The following is a 20,111-nucleotide window of genomic DNA, read 5'->3' as shown; positions in this document are numbered from 1 at the left end:
TTTCATGTTAAGTAGAATATAGCCATGTGTAATAAATTGCGTAAATAATTACTTAAAAGGTTTGATAAATATTCAATAAACGTTTCAATAAATATTTTAATATATTTTCAAATATCTTAATAAATATTTAATACACACAAAATTCTGATTGTATGTGTTATCACAATTATGCACATATTTAAATGATGTACAAATAATTGTGTTTACCAACTAGGGTATTGTTGTTTGTTCCATCCGCCGCAGATTGCGTCTTAGGTTGCTCCGCATTTGTTCTCTCGAAGAATCAATGAACACTGGAAACTGATGCTCACTTTCGCGCACTACCGGAACACGAAAATCACAGACGGAATCATGTCGCGAATTCTACACGTTGCAATACACGAAACGCAAACGCGAATGAAATGTGCTTTTGTATTGCGACGCGTCCACGCTCACAACCCTATAGCGATTATTGTTATGTTACGCGTTTAGCGGCCCATTCGGTATTGTACATACATTCCAAGCGAGCGAGATGAGCGACGACTGTTTTGCCAGTCACGGAAGGTCGCCATGTATAGATACACATGCGCGCTCACACACATACACACACAACTACGTTTTACTCGATTTAATTCCGAAGAGCTAGATCTGCAAAATGTTCCACTTAATGAAAAGCAATCGTGCTAGATGCTTTTAATTGAACATAAGTATCGGGTTTTCGCGTGTTTAAAGTATTTTTCTCACCAAATTTCACTAAATTTACACTTGCGCGTTGAGGCTAGGAAGGTCAACTAGAATCTATGAAACGCGGTTAATCGCGAATACTCGGGACAAAAATAATACGTTTCGGTAATTGCCTGTAACTTTCAATTGACATCCCCGACAAAATTACGCACTTATTATGCAGTTTCAGTACAGGATTAATACAGATAAAATACGCAATTAAACATTGATGCTGTTCGTGCTGTACAATCTCTGTTTGATATGCGTAGCTGCAGTAGCGACTGGAAGGTGGCGCCATGAAGTATCTATGATCGATATCGATGCTGCCACTTTTTTAAATCAATACTGACGCGTGCCAACCTGCGGCCATCATAATGTCACCAGAGGTTGGTAGGACGTATTACTTTTCCCGCGTAAATGTCCGCAATTAATAGCGTTTCGTTGTCGAGCTGGACGTTACACCGCTACAAACCAGTGAATACAAACACCGATGCTATAAACACGTGAAAATGATTTCTATATTCGTCCAAAAGCATCGTGCATCGAGTAGGTTTCAATGTAGATAGAATGTTGACAAACATAGTTGTTCTACGTGTATGTATGCCTCAGTATACATGACGACTTTTGATGATGAGTCATCAAGATGGTCGCTGCGCCGAACAAGTAATGTAACAAGAGTTTGTTGTTACAGTTGTTACAATTACGCCCGGATGTCCACGGCGGCACAAATGCATTTTATTCTATGTTTGGCATATTACAGCATGGCAAATTTGTGACGTAATTCCATCTGTGGTCTTCCTGTAAGCCAAGATTATGCTATCTGGTAGTCCACAAAAATAAATACCAATTTCTAATATTCATCGAGTTTCCAGATTACATTGTAAGATAGAATCTGCAATGGATGAAGCAAATGACAATATCACAGCTGGTGAGCATAATTATTTATTTATTATGTAAATATGTACATAATTGTGTTAATGCACACATACACAATCATATATAATTATGTGTGTATTAAATATTTATGAAAATATTTATTAAAACATTTATTGAATATATGTCAAACTTTTTAAGTAATTTATTTATGTAACTTATTACATATTTTATATAATTATGTTCTATTTAAAATAAAAATAATTAAATAAGATGTAACAATTAACTAATATACATCAAATACATAATATTTCATAATAACTACAATATTTATTGATTTTTTCAGGTGGAGTTGAAAGAGATTGCTTATCTATGATGATTGACTACACTGCGAAAACTGCAGAAGCTGTCGCTGTGAAGCTATTGATGAAGCTGTTGATGAAGCCAAATACAATTATCTTAGCTGGTGAGTACAAGCATTATATTAATTATTATTTAATTAAATATTATACTAGGATTCTTAATTTTTTGGTATGTAAAGTTTAATTTATTAAAGTTTTTATTATTTTTCTTAGTTTTGTATCTACGAATATGAAATAATTGTTTTGTTAATATGTGGTCAGATATTGAGACATATCCAATTACATTTGGAGACATTTATCTTATATGTGTGTTATATATAATTTTACATTTATCTATAAAAAGTCTATAAATCAGTTCTTTTTCCTTTATTGTTAAAACTTGCACATTTGTACAAAAGGGATTCGCTCGCCAAACGGTTATATCTGCTTTGTGCCATAAAGTCATTTATTTTGGCCGGTAATGAGAACATAAAAGACACTTGCAGAATATGCAATGTGTTCGCCGTTATTTCATATTTTTACGAAGCTGAGAGCCTTCGAAATGATAGAACTTTATGCCGAAAGGGTGAAGACCTTTGCAATGTGAATTAAAAAGGCGCGCACGGATTGAATCAAAGCAGCAAATTTCGATGAAAAGTCAAAGTACAAAGAGCAAAAAGTTAATTCAAATTTTTCCGTATGTAGAAACAGTTTTGGTCTCACTTTTTATTATTTTTCCAGTTAGGTGGAAGTTTATACAATTTTGTTATGCGACGTAAAGATGTTTAATTTTGTTTGTGCCTATACAAAATATCTTAGAAATCATGTGCATTTTTTTTTAACAGAATTTTAACAGGAATTAAAAATTACTAATTTAAAAAAAAATAATATAGATAACTTCAATTTCATGGTATTATCATTTTTCGGGTTTGAATGATGAAAATAATTTAATTGGATTTTGAGTCAAAAGAAACTTAGTAAGTAAAATATTTAACATTAAATTTAAAAATTATAAGAAAAGATTTCCACCACGTTTTCATGAAATAATTTGCATTAAAGGAATGTGCAATTTCTACGATATTTTGTATACATTGACTCGTCATATTCTTTAAATATCATATCGCGCACCGCCAGACTTTCGCATACAATTACTTATTCTTGGGAGAACCCATAGATGTGTAAAGATATTTGAGAACGCGAATAACTATTCGTGATGATTCATTGAAACAGCAAATTGAGCTGCTGCTCTCTCCGTGCAAGCCAAACTTAACGTTATACGAGTAATTAAACAGAATGTGCAACAGGCCGTGTGCGATTTATAATTTCCAATAAAAGCCTGATGCTTTAGTTAAATTTTCTGCGGCCGCTGATCTCGTTGTATAAAACAGAAAAACTAAATATCACTTTATGATATCGATTAAATTATAAATCCGCATAATCCCACATTACCGCACACCTCTAATTGCCATCAATAATTATCGCATACCTGTCAGTACCCGGAAACGTTGTTAAAATAATGTTTAAACTGCACGCTTTAATTACGTTGCTACCTGTTGCTGCCTGATTGCAAAATAAATATTTATTTGTTTGAATATTAATCTGTTATCTGTGCATGCGCCTGGGTATTATGAGGAAAAATATTCTTGGCCGTGCATCAAAAAGAGAATTCGATACCATCGGCCTCCCTTTAAACCACTTTAAACCAATCGCTACGCGGATATATCAATTCGCCGCAGTGTTACGCGTTTATTGTATTTAAAATACAATGCAAATTTTATCCGCTCGACGAAGTGGACATAAATGCAACGTTTTCCCGAGTCGGATCCTTTTGTAAGGCACACTACTTTTTCGTTCGCCTTTCTTTCATATCCGACAACTGTAAGAGAGTACGTCGCGATTGCAATTGCGAAAGTTGTGGCCGTTTCTTATCAGTTCTAAGACTATCTCAACCTTATCCGTGCATACGGGCCAAGTCGACCGATAATAAAACCGTTACACATATAACGTAAGGGCAGTTGGATCATTTTGCAAGATAAGGAATAACCGTCTCGAGATCATGCGTGCAAGACGGTCGGTTGAGAGAATCCACCATGCGTTAAAGGCGCGCCGCGCGAAGGGGGGTAAACACGACGCGTGTTTGCCTTGGCATGGGACACATTTGTAGGGGGGCCCCCACAAGGAAACGGTGCCCCATCTACGCGGGTGTTCACTCGCCGTAGCGAAGACGTTAGGTCCCTTTAAAGAGCCGGATATCCTTTAGCGCTAAACCGTCTGTTTAACAGTTTCAACCGTTAATTTCACACGTGATTGTTATGCAATCGTTACTGTTTTATGAAATGTTTCAAGACGCAATACAAGAGATTTCGAAGAGTCAAATAAATCTTTTATAATATGAAATATAGATGTCAATCGTGATTGCTTTCGTGCGCCTTTAGATGCATTTCTTTGATATTTTTTACAATGCGTATCTTTCGATTGCATAAATAGCATCATAAATTTGTAGAATAGAAATATGACGAAAGACATTCGCCTGAAGAGCTTCGTGCGAGCGAACCGCTCGAATAATTTTCGTTGCGCGTAAACTGACGGACTAAAGTGAAGCCTAACGTTATTGCAATGATAAAGGTTGAACCCTGGCAGCTCGAAGCATTTCTGAACGAACGTAACGTGAGCAAGTTCCCGGGGGCGACAATCGGTCGTCATAGTTACCGGATTTGTCCGCGTTGTCCGCGCTGGAAAGCGTACCTTCAATCTGCATTGTTAAGATCGCGGACGCGCGAACGTCAATAAGTGCCGCCACTTACGAATGCATTTCACACACGAGCGAGCGGAGGCGCGCGTGCCTGAGTGCGTGGAGGAACGTGTTGCGGGTTCACGCCGCGGAACCATTCGGAGAATGTGCTCGGGTAGAACGAGGCGGACAGGATTCGGACGCCATTACCGCGGACATTGTCCGGCGGAAATCATTAAACTAAAATCTAACTACGGGCTAATATAGCAAACCCGGGCCTATTCTGAAAGCTTTCATATCCAGCCGCAATTCGCTCCGGTTTAGGCCGCAAGTACGGTTCCGCGGGGACAAAGCGCAACTCATTGCCGAAATTCCCACGGATTCGCCGGCGATGATGGCACTGCGATGAAGAAAGGCAGCAAGTTTCGATGTTAATAGTCAGTCCACGTTCACGATATTCTCGTGTGCTATTTTTTTATATTTCAAATTGTACAGCAACGATCAGGAATGCCTTTATATATAAAATCGCAATAATTTTGTGTAACTCGTAAAAATAAAAAAAAAGGAATGCCTTTACGTATAAAATTGCAATTCTGAGTGAAATATAAAGCTAAAAAACAAATCACAACCAATACAATAAATAAATTAATAATAGTATATTTAAAATTTTTTATTAATATTTATGATACACACGAATAGGCACGTTCCAGTTGTGCAAAATTAACGTAATTTCGTGTAAAGGTACTTTTAGTCGCCGATGCAGTATCCTACGTATAAACGTATGCGTTGCACGCGTTTTCGCATTTTCGTAGTTCTACGTAAATTTGAGCTGCGCATTCATAGGTGGAAAACCAATGTAATCCAGACGCTATTCAAAGTATCGCCAACAATTACAAGCCCCGATGGCGATGCGTTAATGTTTAGGGACATGGGTCCAATCAATTGGATACACGAAAACTCAAACGCAGCTACTAATGTCACTGCGCAAACGTATTCTATAGATGATTTTGTCCTACGCTGCCTGCCTGCGCGAAGCGCTTTACTGTTTCCTTTTTGTTTAAATTGCATTGTTTATTTAAGAATTTTAATATCCTGAAATGTATCGACAAAAGAAATTAGTGGACGGAAAGCGGAAGAGACTGCCAGAACGAGTAAAAATATCACGCACGAGTGAAAGTGATCGGGCAAAACGAGCGGAAGTAGCCGGTCACTCGACGCACGTATGTAGCGCGGAACGAGTTTAAATAACAATTTCGCGGGAGAAAATGAGCCATCAAAAACAATGCGACAGTTAAAAGGTTTAATTCGAATGGTCAAAGGTGGAGGAGCGAGACTCTGTTTCACTGCAGTCCAGGCCGAGGGAGAGCGAGAAGCAAAAGCGGCGGGTAGAGGAGCCGCGATGGGCGCGCGGAGGAGGGGGGGGGGGTGAGTTGGGGAGAAAGAGAAAAAGAGGGTAGCGGTCGGAGAGCGAAGGGGAGAGCGAAGTTGAACCGGTACCTTTCAGCCGACGTAGTCGACCTCCGTGCAAACGTTAGTACGCGCGTACTTGTATATGCCGGCGAATTATTATGGTGAAACGGGTACGAAAGCACCCCAATATCCTCCGTCGGCGGCGCGGCTACGAATCCGTTCCACGTGTCTGCGTGTGTGTACACGCAGTACGTGTTTCTCGTTGTGGTATATCATTGAGTATGAAGTTACTGGCCGGAGCAGGAATGCTAATACCGTGGCTGTCACCGGCAGCAGCGGGTTCACCAATCCGTCCGTACGTACGTCCGTTTGTCCGTCCCGCGCCGGGTTCAGACTTTTCCGCCTCCGCTCGCCGAACGATAGTTCACGAGCGGGTCGCGGTCGTAAGAAGTTCTTCGGTTAGTTCATCGGCTAAGCATTAGAATACCGCTATTATTGCTCAAGAATATGAGGCGCTATTCATTTTTCCGATGTTTAAATAGCAACGTGCGCTGCGTGATGGATATTCCGAGTTTTATCGACCACATTCTCTTTCAGCGATACGCTGAATTTCTCGGACAAATGCAATGTATTTTCAGGGAAAAGCCCGCACTGCTGCGTTCAAAGTTTCCCTTTTTTTCTCTTTTTGTAAATTTTGTACCTGAAATTTAAAAAAATGATAATAAAAAGCAAATATATAACGGTTATAAACGGCTGCAATCGCAAACTAAGAGAATTTTCTGTGCTTGACGGAGAGAGATATAGACGCTGAGACTCAAAGATCGTTTATCACTGAACCGACAGGGCGAATGACTGTTAAACGGTAAGCCGTGTTTAAGGTTTCCCCGATTGCACCTGTTTACGACAACACGCATTCGATAATCGGGATCGAATATGTCAGTCGCTCGCTTCTAGCGGATCACGCACACGTACATTACAACTTGATGGAGTAGGATGGGCGAAAAGACTGACTCTAGGGAGTCGGTGCCATTGATCTGCTCGATCTATGGAAGCTGGACGCTCGCAAATCAACCACTACACTCTCGTACATGTATTCGATTTTGTATATGGACTTGCACGACTACACGTGTCCATTCTTTGTCATTACAGTATTGCTTCGATATACTTGCACGTGTAAACCAAAAAGTAAGTCAATAACGATTAAATTCAATACCGAATAAATATTCTTTACAAATTCAAGACGGCTTTTGTAAAACCGAAATAAGATTCATATTTTTGTGCCGTATACAAAACGGTACACTCTTCCTAAGTTCGATCGCTGTTAATTTAAAATAATTATGCGTTTCTAAGCTTCTGAGCGATAATTCTCATTGGTTTACAAGTGTAATTCTAGCCGCACGCATTCAGACATCGAAGATCGATTTGGTGGCCGTGACATAACTCACTAAACAAAACGAACGCGCAACACGGCAAACGGTGGTTGACAAAAAACAAAAGCAAAAGCCAGAAAAAATAGAGCGAGAGGGGAAAGGGAGCCAGGTGGGAGGGAGAAAACTAGTGTGAAAAGAAGCGGTAAGAGAGACGGGGACATTCCAATAGACGTGGCTAGTAGTAGAAGGAGAGGCGACACGCGCGGCAGAGCGAGAGGGCGCGAGGGGAGGAGCACCACGCGCGAGTAGCGAAAGCTGCGCAAAAAAACCGCAACGCGAAATCCGGACGCCCCGGAAAAAAGGGGCAAAAAGCCAGAAAAAAATAGTGGAACGCTCAACCCCGCCGACGCTCCCCTCGCCACCCGACGGTCCGATGGGGGGAAATGAAATCGACAGGGCGTCCACCTATCGGTCCGATGCCACGTACACAATTCCGCCCGTGCATGTAGCATCCTCAACACATGTCGGCGGATTGCTTTGTCCACGTGCATTACGATACACCAGAGCGAACGCCTGTGAGCACACACATTCGCGCGCGGGCGCGCTCGCGCTCGTGCGGCAGCCGATCCATGCGGCCGTGTGTTGACGGCGCGTGTGTACGCCGACATAACTAAACAAGCAACAAGTGACCTTAAAATCTACGAATAAAAATACCGGCCACTGATCGGATATCGTGCGCAGCTGCAACGGCGGTGCGAAGGGGTGAAACTGGGTGAGGGGTGCGTGTTTCGCCGCGCCAAGGAAAGCTCGAGTAAACGCGCGCCGGCATGCAAACATCGCGATTACATTGAGAAAAACACGAAGAACGCGGCGGCAAGGCGGCATCGTGGAAGGAAGTTTCGTTGATTAAAAGTGCATGCGGCTGTTGCGCCGATTATAACCGGTTCGTTCCACTTATTCTCTTCTTTTGCCAAATACAGACGCGATTATTATAGCAGGTTAACGAGCGCGCACTACCCGGCTCGATTTCCTCGTTAATACACGCTAAATGCTGCAAAATCCACCTAACGCGCTTCGGCTTTTCTCGATTGCAAATTTGTTGCTGCTCTAATTAATACGTAAAGCGTATTGTATAATAAATAATTTTATATTCTAATACGATAAATAATCTTATTGTATTTACACTGCGGCAGAATTGACGGAATAAGAGAAATAAAGAATTACTTATCGATTCGAAATTTGATTAACTCACAACTCGCTTGGTGCTTTTTCATTAACGCAATTCTATTAGCACAATTGTTTACGTAATTTTTATCGATTTCTTGTAATTTATATACATGAAATGTATTCTTTCTTGCATACATTATGTGAAAAAATTGTCAATTTAAACGTAAAGATAAAAAAACTTGTTTGATAAAAAATTTTAACTCAGTTAATTTACTAAAGTTCAAAGATTTAGCACTCCGCGGTAATTAGATTTTAAACGCTTTTTGTATTTTTTACTTGACCGTAACAATAATCTATGTAAATTGTCTGCATAAACAAACGATCGATGTGTTGCATTATTTATTTATATACTTTGAGATAACAGAGATAACATAAAAAGGATTATTGATAATAATCGATCCACATACAGCCAAATGATATTGATATAATTAGAATTTATGCGATGTATTTATTTTGAAAATTATACATAATTACGCAATCATTGTATGAACGTGACGTCATGAGATCTATTTCGTAGCAACGTCAATTAGTTCGCAGGATGACGCCAAAGGTATCGGATGCGAGGGAGCATCGTCCTGCATTTCGCGCATGTTTTCCCTCTGTCAAAGTGAGTTTGCATACAAATATACCAAGTGTATCAAATTTAGAGAGGGACGATCGTTATAAAGTATTAATTAGCGCGTACAGTAACGATGATTAGTCTTACAACATTCGTATAATTTCGCGATTTCAGTCGCGCTTGTCGCGGTTTGTGTCGAATATTGCTTGTCGAATTGAACATCCCAAGTTATTCTCATCCTTCGAATTTTGTAAATATATCTTTGAAATGTCGGGATTGTGTTAGAAGTATCAAATCGAACAACGGATGATTCTTGTAATAAATAAATCAGGTCATATAAGTGTGGTCTAAATTAATCTAACATAAAAGCAATCGTGGCTATCGTTTCGTCTTGCCGATGTCTGTTATCGTTGAGCACCGGTTGTCGCAAAGTTCTTCACATTCTTCGAATTATTTTAAATATATCTTACGAGTAACAGGAGTTTCGAGCAAACTACAGGCGATTATTGTTATTTATTCATTCAAAAGTGTATCATGTTTATAATCACACATCAGAAATGAACTCTCCGTTAACAGTGATGATAATTAGTTTTTTCGATGACACTCGCATTCAGTATTTTTTGACTCGCAATGCTACTATATCAGATATAATTGCAATGTTAAATTTTTTAATAATTAGAATTGTATTTCATATTTGTAATAATTGATATTATTTCAGAATCGTCAATGCGGATTTCAATAACGGAACCAACGAATTGAAATGGCAGGACATTCATCATTGGTGAGTAAATTTTAGTATTATATTATTAGTATTATATTAATTCATTCGTTGCCAAAAAATCGCTTAATCGCAACAAAATAGATTATAACTCTTAGCTATTTTCTGATTTAATGTATTTTTGAATAAAGAATTTTTAGTTTGACTTTGAATAAAAATATAGAAATATTTAATCATTTATATAATTTGATTGTGAAATAAATAAAATTTGATGTATAAAATAAATTTATAAAGCATTAATGAAGTAAATATTATTATAAAATGTTTATTAGCAGAAATCATTTTTAGCTGAATTATTAACTACATTTTGTTAAAAATGTTTCTTTTATTTTTTGATAAATACTTTGTTCTGTTACATAAATAACAAAGTTGATAATCTATATACATGTTTTTTCTTGTTTGCTTTGGGGTTTTTTTTTTTACTAATAAAAGAGATTTCAAGTGTCATCACAATGCCCTAAGGTCATCGCAATGCCCCTTGCGTCTAGTAAGTGCTCTTTTTACGTTGCATATACTATAGATTGGAGCGTATTGGAGCGAGTAGAAGCATGTTGGGACATACAACACGAACAAATCTCTAGTTTCTCTCACATTATTATTCTAATACATAAAAAAATAAGAAAGAGCATAGTTTAAATTTTAAATACTTGATCTTGCAATTAGATACTGTTAACTTCCTCTCCTTCTTTTTTGGTACAGATATAGACTGTACTTATAGTACTGTATTTTTTTAGAAAAACTGATTCTAACAAAATAGAATTAACTTTTTTGATCTTTTATCCTTTTATCTGATCATAGATGAGATCATAGATTTTCACGCGCGTGTGAAGAAATTCTTGAAAAAGATGATTCACCATTTCTGACTGGCAACGAATGAATTATTTTCTTATTTATGATATTTTGACATTATTGCGTTATAATCTAAACATTAATCTTTAATTTACTCCTACAACTTAAATGGTATAACAAATATTTTTAAGTTTATACATATTACTTACGCTCGATATACGTAAGATGTTGCAAATTGTTACAATTTTTATCATTTTTTCCACTTTCTACAATTATTAACGTTGCGCTATAAGAAAAAAACGGACTTCGTCTTTGTAATAAAAGAGAGCGTCGAGATTCTTTTCGCGGCACTAGCATAGTAAGAAGCAACAAGTGACCTTAAAAACTGCGGGGATAAAAATACTGGCGGTTGATCGAGAGTTTTGCACGCCGCCGCTGAGCCAGCGGTAGATTGGGGTATGATTGGGTAAGTGGGCTTTTCGGGGTTGGAGTTAAACGGAGAAGGGCGTGCAAAAAGTGGTATAACACTGAGACGCAGGTCTAAACCGAGTACGCCGTTCCATAATTTTGCCCTTTTGTTCGCGTCATATCGTGCTATCAACAAAAATTCCTCCCCCGCTATTAGAAAACATTCTTGAGTATTAAGGCAGATATATAATTTGCAGTTAATAGTTTTTAGTTGAGGTAATGTAATTTTAACATGCGACGACAATAGGCGAATAATAATAAAAGCTTGTCAAGAGAGACTGTTACATTTGTCCTGTATTTTCACAAGTTTTTTTTTCTTTTTTTTTTTTTTTTTTTTTTAATTTTTAACATTAATTTTGATATTTGTTGTGCATTATAACGCGCGGGAAGAGGTTTAAACAAACTTTATATATGAATTATAATTATCTCTTAATTATCTAATTCGAAAATACAAGAAAAAGCTTTTGTCTCTTAATTAGGAACATAATTACAGACTTTTCATTATTTATGCTGTTTGCATTAAAATGATACGATTGTTATAACCACGATTGTCTTAATTATGCCTAATTGTTTAAAATTATATCTTAAATTAAAGAATCTATTGAATTCTTCGAAAGTAACAAACAATTCACATCTTGCAATGATATCTGTCGGACTGACGTATCAGATGTATTAGATATGAAAGGAAACAGTGGATAGTGCACGATCATTAGAGCAAAGGTAGCAGATTCCATCCCCTTTTCTCGTTAGTTCCGCCGGCGGCCGTCTAAGCAAGAGCTCGCCACTGTCCAGCAACCCTTTCACTACCACATACCACCTTCAACCCCTTAGCACGCACGTACAGGAGTACTACAGACTCGCGGCGATTTTTCTTCGGGGCACCAACACAACCCGGCCGGCGCTTCACCACCACAGACGCGGCACCCCATCGCGCGCGATACAAGGGCGACGGTGAGGTTGCGCGTGTCCTCGTTTCGCATATCGAAAGGGCAGCGGAGCCTCTCTTTTGCCGGCGATCGCGCATGACCGGAGCCCGCTCGCTGTCTTCCTCGCACCGCTCTCATCCTGCCAGAGAGTGACCGACTAAATTATAGGTCCGTTCGCTTGTTTATTCACGCTTAATTACGCGAAAACTTTGCGATGCTCCGGATGCGTGTTGTAGCTGGAAAAAAAAGAGGACTGAGATCGATGAAACGCCGAGCGTTCCTCGGTGATTCCGCGGTGAGCGTGAAGTTACGTTCTTTCGTGCGCTAAAAAATATTCGATCGCCGAGCTCGATTTTTCGATTCGATCGAACGTGGAACGGGGAGTGCTTTAAGATCGCGACTTCTTTTTAGGAATCTCCCCGCGGGTCGGAGATAAGCGGTTCGAGGTGTATCTCGTCGATACACCGAACACACACCGTCGCCTTGGAAATACCGTTGTTACACCTCGTGGTATCCGCATGTCTCACACGTACGCGGCGCTCGTCGATGCGATAAAACGCGATGGCTCTCTCGCACCCGCTCTCACGCGCGTCTATCTCTCCTTCTTCATGTACATCTTCGCAGAGCGTAAGAGCGCGTGGTCAGCTTGCAACGGGAGCTTCTCTCTCTCGTACACCCCCCCGCCGGTCCCCGCGCCCCGCCGTCTCCGCTGCTTCCGTCTGCGTCGCGCTGCCCCTCCGGCGCGCAAGCTTTTCTCTCTTTCACCCTCTCCGCGACCTCCGTAAGCTCCGTCTTTCTCCTCTGATCGCTGTCCAGCGCGTCTCGAACGAGTTCGGTGGCGCTCGTATCGTTCGTTAGCGCATCCTCGTCATGCTCGTGCCGGAAAAGCGGTGCGCCGTCTCTCTCTTCCGTACTGATTCACCCCTTCCGACCCTGTCCGCTCTGTACATCCACCAACGGCGATTCCGTCGCAAGCTTACACGATCGGGATCTTCCTCGTCGCACCGGCGATTCTCCCGTTGCTATCATCTTCCTCGGGATTCGTTCAGGAGCGCTTACGAGGCCACAATCGCCCCGGGTAAAATGTTTGTTATGTTCAAATATTCCTTTTGATTGAGATTGTTTTTCTACTTTGCTTTGCATCATTCTTTATTATTATTATTTATGTATTTTTTTAATATTTTTTATAAGTATAAAAAGTTTTATTCTCATCACTCGACATGCTTCATTCGTACTTTATACAATGTATTATGACTTATATTATACAAGTTTTTTTTTATATTAGATAAATACACATAATTACAAAGCAATGACTAATGCTAAAAATGCGCGATAAAAAGTTAACTAATGAGGTAAACGAGCTAAAATTTTTTCTCATTACTTTGAAATCATTCTGATCGTGGCATCGATCGATAGAATCGTACGACGAGATCGAACGTCTTGGAGTTAATCGCGCGGAATGTCGAATAATCAGCGAGTAGTGGCGTTCAACACGACCGGATCTCCGTGAAAAACGCGCGATCGCGATCCTTAAATAAGTTACAGGCGGGTACGGTGGGCAGCATAGCGTAGCGTTAATCGACGTAAACGGCGTCTCGCATAAATCTTCAATTTTACCGCTCCGGGCAGTCGGTTCCCGCGTTAGAGCCAACGCCAAGGGGCGGTCCTGCTCCCGCAGCACTTTTCTCCGTCCCTCTCCCGGCGCGAGCCGTCTCTCACATACCAACCCCCGTCAACCCTTCGTCGGCCCTCCGCGCGCTCGCCCGCGCCGCGGTCCTTCTCTTCGGCCGGCGCGCGGATCTTCTTTCTCGTTCGTTTCCCACCGCCTGGTCCGATCTCTCGGCGGTGCGCGCCGTCCTCGTCGCACCCGCGATTCTCGTATACGCGCTTAGGAGAAACGACGGCCGAGCTTGCGATTGCGCGCGGCTGCGGCGCCACCGTACGGGGCAAGTGACCAAGGGGGGCCACCGGCTTGCTCCGCCGCTGGCCGGCGCGCGTAGTTCTCTCCCTTCGGCTTACAGCATCCGCCGGAGCTTCTCCTCTCTCCGCCTACGCCGGTGCGAGTGTGCCGTGTGCGCCAGTGCGCCCGCAAGCCCGAAAGTTCGCGCTCCGCCACGCAGCCCAAGCTCTCTCTACCCGCGCGCTGATCGGCCACGTTCGTCAGGCCGGGAGCCCCCACGCAAAAAGAGGCACCGGGGCCGCGCGCGCGAGCCGAGAAAAAGTACGAGGAGGAACAATTTGTTTAAAATACATTTAGAAAAAAAAAGAAAAGTTTTTTTTTAATAAAACGTAAAGAAATTCGCGACAAAAAAAAAGGAAAGGTGCCGGGGAAGAACTTTTCGGCGCGGCTCGACGTAGATACTGTGATGTTAAAAGCTCGCGCGGGAGCTTGCAGTGAAAGAGGATCAAAGAAGATCGTCCTGCCGGCTTCGAGTGCGCCGATGTTGTGAACGTCTCTTTACCCGTCCTCGTCCTCCGAACTTGTCTCCTTGGGATCGGCGCGACAAACAGGTGAGTTTATGATCGACGAACGAGCCTAATTACTGGTGCCTTTCTGGAACTTTTTATTTCTTTCGTTCTGTGTGTCGCGAAATCTCCTGACAATTGGCGAACATGTTTTGCGTGAGCGAGTTTCGCGATTCTCCTCTCTTGATCGCGCGCGAAGCAATCTGACATCCAGACGTACTTCGACTTTATACGTTTCTTCGGACTGTTATTAATTATTTTATTTTAATTATCTTGTCACGCTTACGTGAATTATTTTTACGAAAATAACATCGAAAAACTCTACCGTGATTCGAAAAGATAAACGTTTATTGAACTCCTTATCGCTTAGATGGATTTTTATATTTTACACGCACTACTTCGCGATATAAAGTATAAAAAAACGAAGAAAAATTAAGAAGATAAACGGGAATACATCGTCTTTTACGTTCGCGCGTGATGAACCAAAGCTCTGTTCAGAAAAACCTTTTTAATATAATGGAATATAATCAAACACTATTTTACACAAAATTAAACAGTTTTATGATTGCACTTACTTTGTTTCGGTAGAGAAGACATGTTGAGAGTTCGAGAAACGATATATCTTTCACTAGTGAACGAATCACTTACGTCTCACCTTTTACGATGTCTGTAGCTCACGGACTGTTTCCACTTAGATTACGTTCCGAGCGAAGATTCTTGATCGTGTGGTGATGTCTACGGGTGACGGATGTGATGTGTGTTGGTGCTAACTGTGCTTACGTTAAAAAATAATTAGAAAATGGACTCACGTAAACAGCAATTATAATATCTGAGTGTCAATATGATCGTGTAAAGAAATTTAAATCTTTCGCGACATAAGATACGGTGAAACGATGGTGCTCATAATTACTTATCTAAACGAGCGGTATAAAATATTTTATATGCGATAATCGCTAATAATCGATAATGATTTATTAATTATAAATAATTACGTACCATTTTATTAAAAAAGAAGGAAGAAAACATATTAAATATATTAAGACGCTGATGCATCGAACATCTTAATTTTGCGCGATAATCTTAAACGCATCGGTAGTATCAAATTATTACTAAAATTTACGCTGTCTGTGTTATATTCCATTAATAATCGGAAAAAATTGAAATTTAAACGAGAAAATGTAACATGTTACATGTCGTGTTAAAATTTTAAAAGTGTTCTATAAATTATCGTATATTTAAAACAAATAGCGAGAATATATAAATAAGATACGCAATATAAGCATTCCGCTCTAAAAAGAAGCCGTATTACGCCAGATTTACAAATAGCTTAAAATTTTACGTAAAAGTCGTGTTGATAAAAAAGACGAATATAATTATTTAACGGAAGTTGAAACCCTGGATTTATATATAATACAAAAATTATAGGGAAAAATAATAATTAAACAATAAGAAGTCTCATGTGATAAACAATTGATGAAACTGTAAAATATCTTAAGAACCGCAGTATAATACAAAAGCGTTGATAAACGAAGGAAAATTTTAAACGTCTGATAATCTAGTAAAACTTATCGGAAACATCTTCGTGACAGTAGGTACGGTTGCCTCTTGTCAGCCGGAAAAGCGGAGATGTCAAACATTGTTCCGACGGTAGCCGTTTAACCCGCGACAGGTCGAGACAGATGCAATGCGAATCCGTTTTTAAATCAATAACATAAACCTCACTGAAGCTATTCTCAAATATGACATGAAACTGAAACATATAAATAAGCAGCCAATTAAGATGAAAGTATTAATTGTCATAATTAGTGATTGAATAAATACATTTCGCACACTAAATGCGATAAATAGCAGATTTAAAAAGCGCGTTATTTTATATCGGGTACTTTTATAATAATTTGAAAAAAATATTAAGTCAACATGTGTTGCAAATTATGATCTTTATTCTACGATAGTAAAAAAAAGAATTCGTGATATAAACGTAGAAAAATGTGCAGGCTGTTGGTGAACAAAATTCGCGATCGGCATTGTAAAATGACGTCTGATCATACTCGCTGTTCTTGCCAATTACTGCCAAGTGCAAGTAGATTCATACGCGGACACTATAATCCGAAGTTAGGAGAGTTTCGAAAATCCTACTTTTATCGTACACACAAAATTAGTTATATTGTGATGAACAATGACGTATCCATAGAACACTGTTGAGATGTCGTTCGGACAACCGTTTGTGTAGAACTAAGATCACGAAAAGAAGTAGCCAAGTCCAGATGGAAAGTCCAGTAAAACCAGTTTCGCCGGTTTGGATACACGCGTAAAAAAAGTGGCAGAAAAAAACCCGGTTTTGGAACGGAAAGGGTTGCAGTAAAGCGCGCGGCGGAACTGTTTTGCTGTCGGAATGCCGCGTGCAGTTAGCGGTTCGATCGATGGTCGCGTATAAACAGCTAATAATCAAACGAATCGTGTCATAAACAATCCCCACGGTGGGGGCGGTAGGGTGGTGGTAAAAGTATAAATGAGTGTCGATCGGTAGTGGGGTGTACAACCAGGGGTGGGAGTGGCGGCTTCGAAAAGCGCAGAAAAGCTTGACCCGCATAAAAATTTGTTTCGATACATACCCGCCACCACCCCCCGCGACTCTTTCAGCTGGAAGTTGTTTTAGGTGAACGGAAATCGGTCTGTTTCTAGTTGACCCATCACGATATTTGGTATTCACATGCTGTAAGTTAGGACGAATCATAGTTTAATACCGGAATTTGCAACGCGCTCAAGCATCGTCGCTGTTCACGGCAGGAGAACCTTGATTTTTAATTCTTTTTGATTATGCGCATGCTACGTGCGACACCTAAAAGCTATAGACTAAGTTGAAATTGATATTAGTTTTTCCAAACTTCGAGTAAATATAAACGATCATAGTCGTTCAGGCATTTAAATTGATACAATCTCGTGGTCAAAGGGCCAAGCGTGAAAGAACTTTTGTGACAGTGCATCGTAAATCGAGGGTCGTTCTTGTGTCTATTCAACTACATACTCTTAAAATATTCTCAGGTTTTGGAATATGATCGTTCGCAATCATATACGAAGAAATTTATTAATTTCAGGCAGATATTGTTTTGAATTTTAATTGATTTGGGATAAAGTGTAGAATGACATAATAAATTGTTTTGTAATATTTTATCGGTACACACATCTACACATACATTTTTTTAGTAAATACATACCTATCTACAACTAAAATATTATCTGTGTAAGTCCTGTTTCCACCACGCGCAATTTATGAACTATTATTTTATATAATGAAGTATTATTACCAATAAAAATACAAGTATTTCAAGTTATATTAAAAAATTTATTTTTTTCTCGATATGTGCGCTACTATGGCGACACTAGAGGTTATAATAGCATATGCAATTTTTTATTTAAATTATATTTATAAAATTATATTTATTCGTGTTTTTTAATAATTAAGAGAAGATTGTGATAAATATATACTGTGCGAAATCTCTTGTTTGTGATGCAACATAGTGTGAGTGGCTTTGAATATCTACAAGCGAATTTACCAATGTCTATATACATTATTAAAAATATCTTTTATCTTATATCTCGCGCTTATAGATGAGCCATTGACACTTAACTCACGAATAAAGATTTGCATGGAGTACAATGATTCGAGATTTCACAAGAAAATTGTTTGCATGAAATATAATCTTGCAAAAATTGTTCATAAATTGACGATAGTGTGTTATGTTCTCAATTATTTTTATATCTATTTGTCGTTATATGTGTTTAATTTTTATGTAGCTTCGTAATATCTGTCGTATCACATTGAGTCACGTTCCGTTGAAATTTCTTATATCTTTATTTCAGTTGTCTCATATGTATATCACCGCGTACGTACGCCCATTAATCTTAAAGATTTACTTATATCTTTTTGAGACGGAACTGTCTCGACAGAATCAGAATAAATATGATATTGTTCGTTATCATGAAAAAAAAAATATATATATAAAAAGAAAGATAAGACAAGCTAAAATGCGTCTAACTCTATCCGTCCCGGAAAGGCACGTAATGTATCTTAAATCGTATCTCGCAAGACCTTGTTGCTTGCTAACCACCATTTCGCAGATGAGAATTTTGTTCGCTAACGAGAAGTAGCAAAGTGTATCGATGAAAGTAATGCGCGGGGTCGCGGAGTTCATCCCGAAAAGAAACGCGGCGAAAGTGATCTTGTCGGCGCGTCACATCGGCGCGTGACCAGGACGGGACGTGTAGTCGTCGAAGATCGATGCGCCTGAAACCGTTCAAAAAAATGACAACAATATATACGGCCGCCCTTCTCCCTCCTTTCTGTAAAAAACCACGAGGTCGGTCCCGTTGTTGTCTCTTGCAGTGGGAATGTCGAGCGCGGGGTGGGGAATATGTGTGCTCCGAGGGTGAACAGTATGATAACGTCGAACGGGTCGACACGCGATGTATCGGTCGGCGAAGAGAGGAAAAAATCGCGGGGGTGGGAGGTTATGAAGGTTGCCCCCGAAAGAATCGAAAGTTTCGCCGAGTCGTCGAGATCCGCGGAGAGCAGCGCGGCGAGGAGGACGCGGCGAGGGGGGGTGTCGCGGAGGAAAGGGTTGGGGTGACTCCGAGGCTGCTTGCTTGCAAGAGTCCGCGGCTCCGGAGTAGGGGGATATATCGGAGGATCGGGGGGTAGTACGACGCGGGGACGGAAAAGGACGCGTGTTGTAGAGGGGATGCGAGTCGAGGGTGAGTGGGTTAACTGCAAAACCCGATCGTCCGTGTTTTTATCTTAAGACGACTCTCCTCCGTAGAGAAGCCGTAGGAGACGAGAAGAAGGGGTTTCTCGTCTCTGGAAGGGATTCCTCGCCGTCGGATCCGCGTTGGAGGGGCAGATACGGCGGCGGCGGCGGCGGCGGCGGCGGCGGCGGCGTCGGCGTCGGCGTCGGTAGCATGCGTCGCGAGGGGGTGCAGGAGGGGGCGGTGGTGGTGGCAGGACTGAATCGACTGGGGGGTGGGTGGGGGGTGGTGGTCTCGCTCCTACGAAAGAGTCGGTGGGGATAAGACTACCCTCGGAGGCAGGAGTGCGTTTGCGCCGCCGCCGTGGAGGTGGCATCGGGTGCTAAGGGTTGCTTATTCGCCCTGGTCCCTGGCGGGGGAGGGTGGTCTCTCTCTCGTCCGCTCACGACGGGGGTGGGGAACCCCTCGTCCCCGACTGCAGGGTTAGGGTGGTCTTTAGGTCTGTCAGTAGCAAAGCGGCGGCCTCATCATACGGAGCTGCCGGGGCTGACCAGCGAGGCCGAAATCACTTAAGACGCGTACACCTTGTAATATACCCACCGGTACAGACGCGCGCGCGCGCACCGCTAGCCCACCCACACATACACAACACACCTACACAAGTACACATACACCGCATACATCGACCAACACATACACGCCGCCCACAAACACGTAACTCACACGAG

The 20,111-nt window shown here is 40.8% G+C and overlaps 2 long non-coding RNA genes across 3 annotated transcripts in view; one reads left to right on the top strand and one right to left on the bottom strand.

The window, feature by feature from the left end:
* Positions 1-16,961, bottom strand: part of LOC136998415 (uncharacterized) — a 165,992-nt gene extending 149,031 nt beyond the window's left edge. The window contains exons 1-2 of one of the 2 annotated variants that reach the window (XR_010888984.1): positions 16,689-16,961; positions 15,216-15,410 (exon numbers count right to left, since the gene is read on the bottom strand). This is a non-coding gene — a long non-coding RNA (uncharacterized lncRNA). Of the gene's footprint in view, positions 1-207; positions 995-15,215; positions 15,411-16,688 lie in introns of those variants that run through there. The other variant, XR_010888983.1, reaches the window with a different exon arrangement.
* LOC136998412 (uncharacterized) overlaps positions 14,216-20,111 on the top strand; it is a 77,626-nt gene continuing 71,730 nt past the window's right edge. The window contains exon 1 of the long non-coding RNA XR_010888976.1: positions 14,216-14,685. This is a non-coding gene — a long non-coding RNA (uncharacterized lncRNA). The remainder of the gene's footprint in view (positions 14,686-20,111) is intronic.

This window comes from Linepithema humile, chromosome 3 (genome assembly GCF_040581485.1).
Source record: "Linepithema humile isolate Giens D197 chromosome 3, Lhum_UNIL_v1.0, whole genome shotgun sequence".
NCBI lineage: Eukaryota > Metazoa > Arthropoda > Insecta > Hymenoptera > Formicidae > Linepithema > Linepithema humile.
Note: the sequence above shows the minus strand (reverse complement) of the source record. Positions and strands in the feature narration are given on the sequence as shown.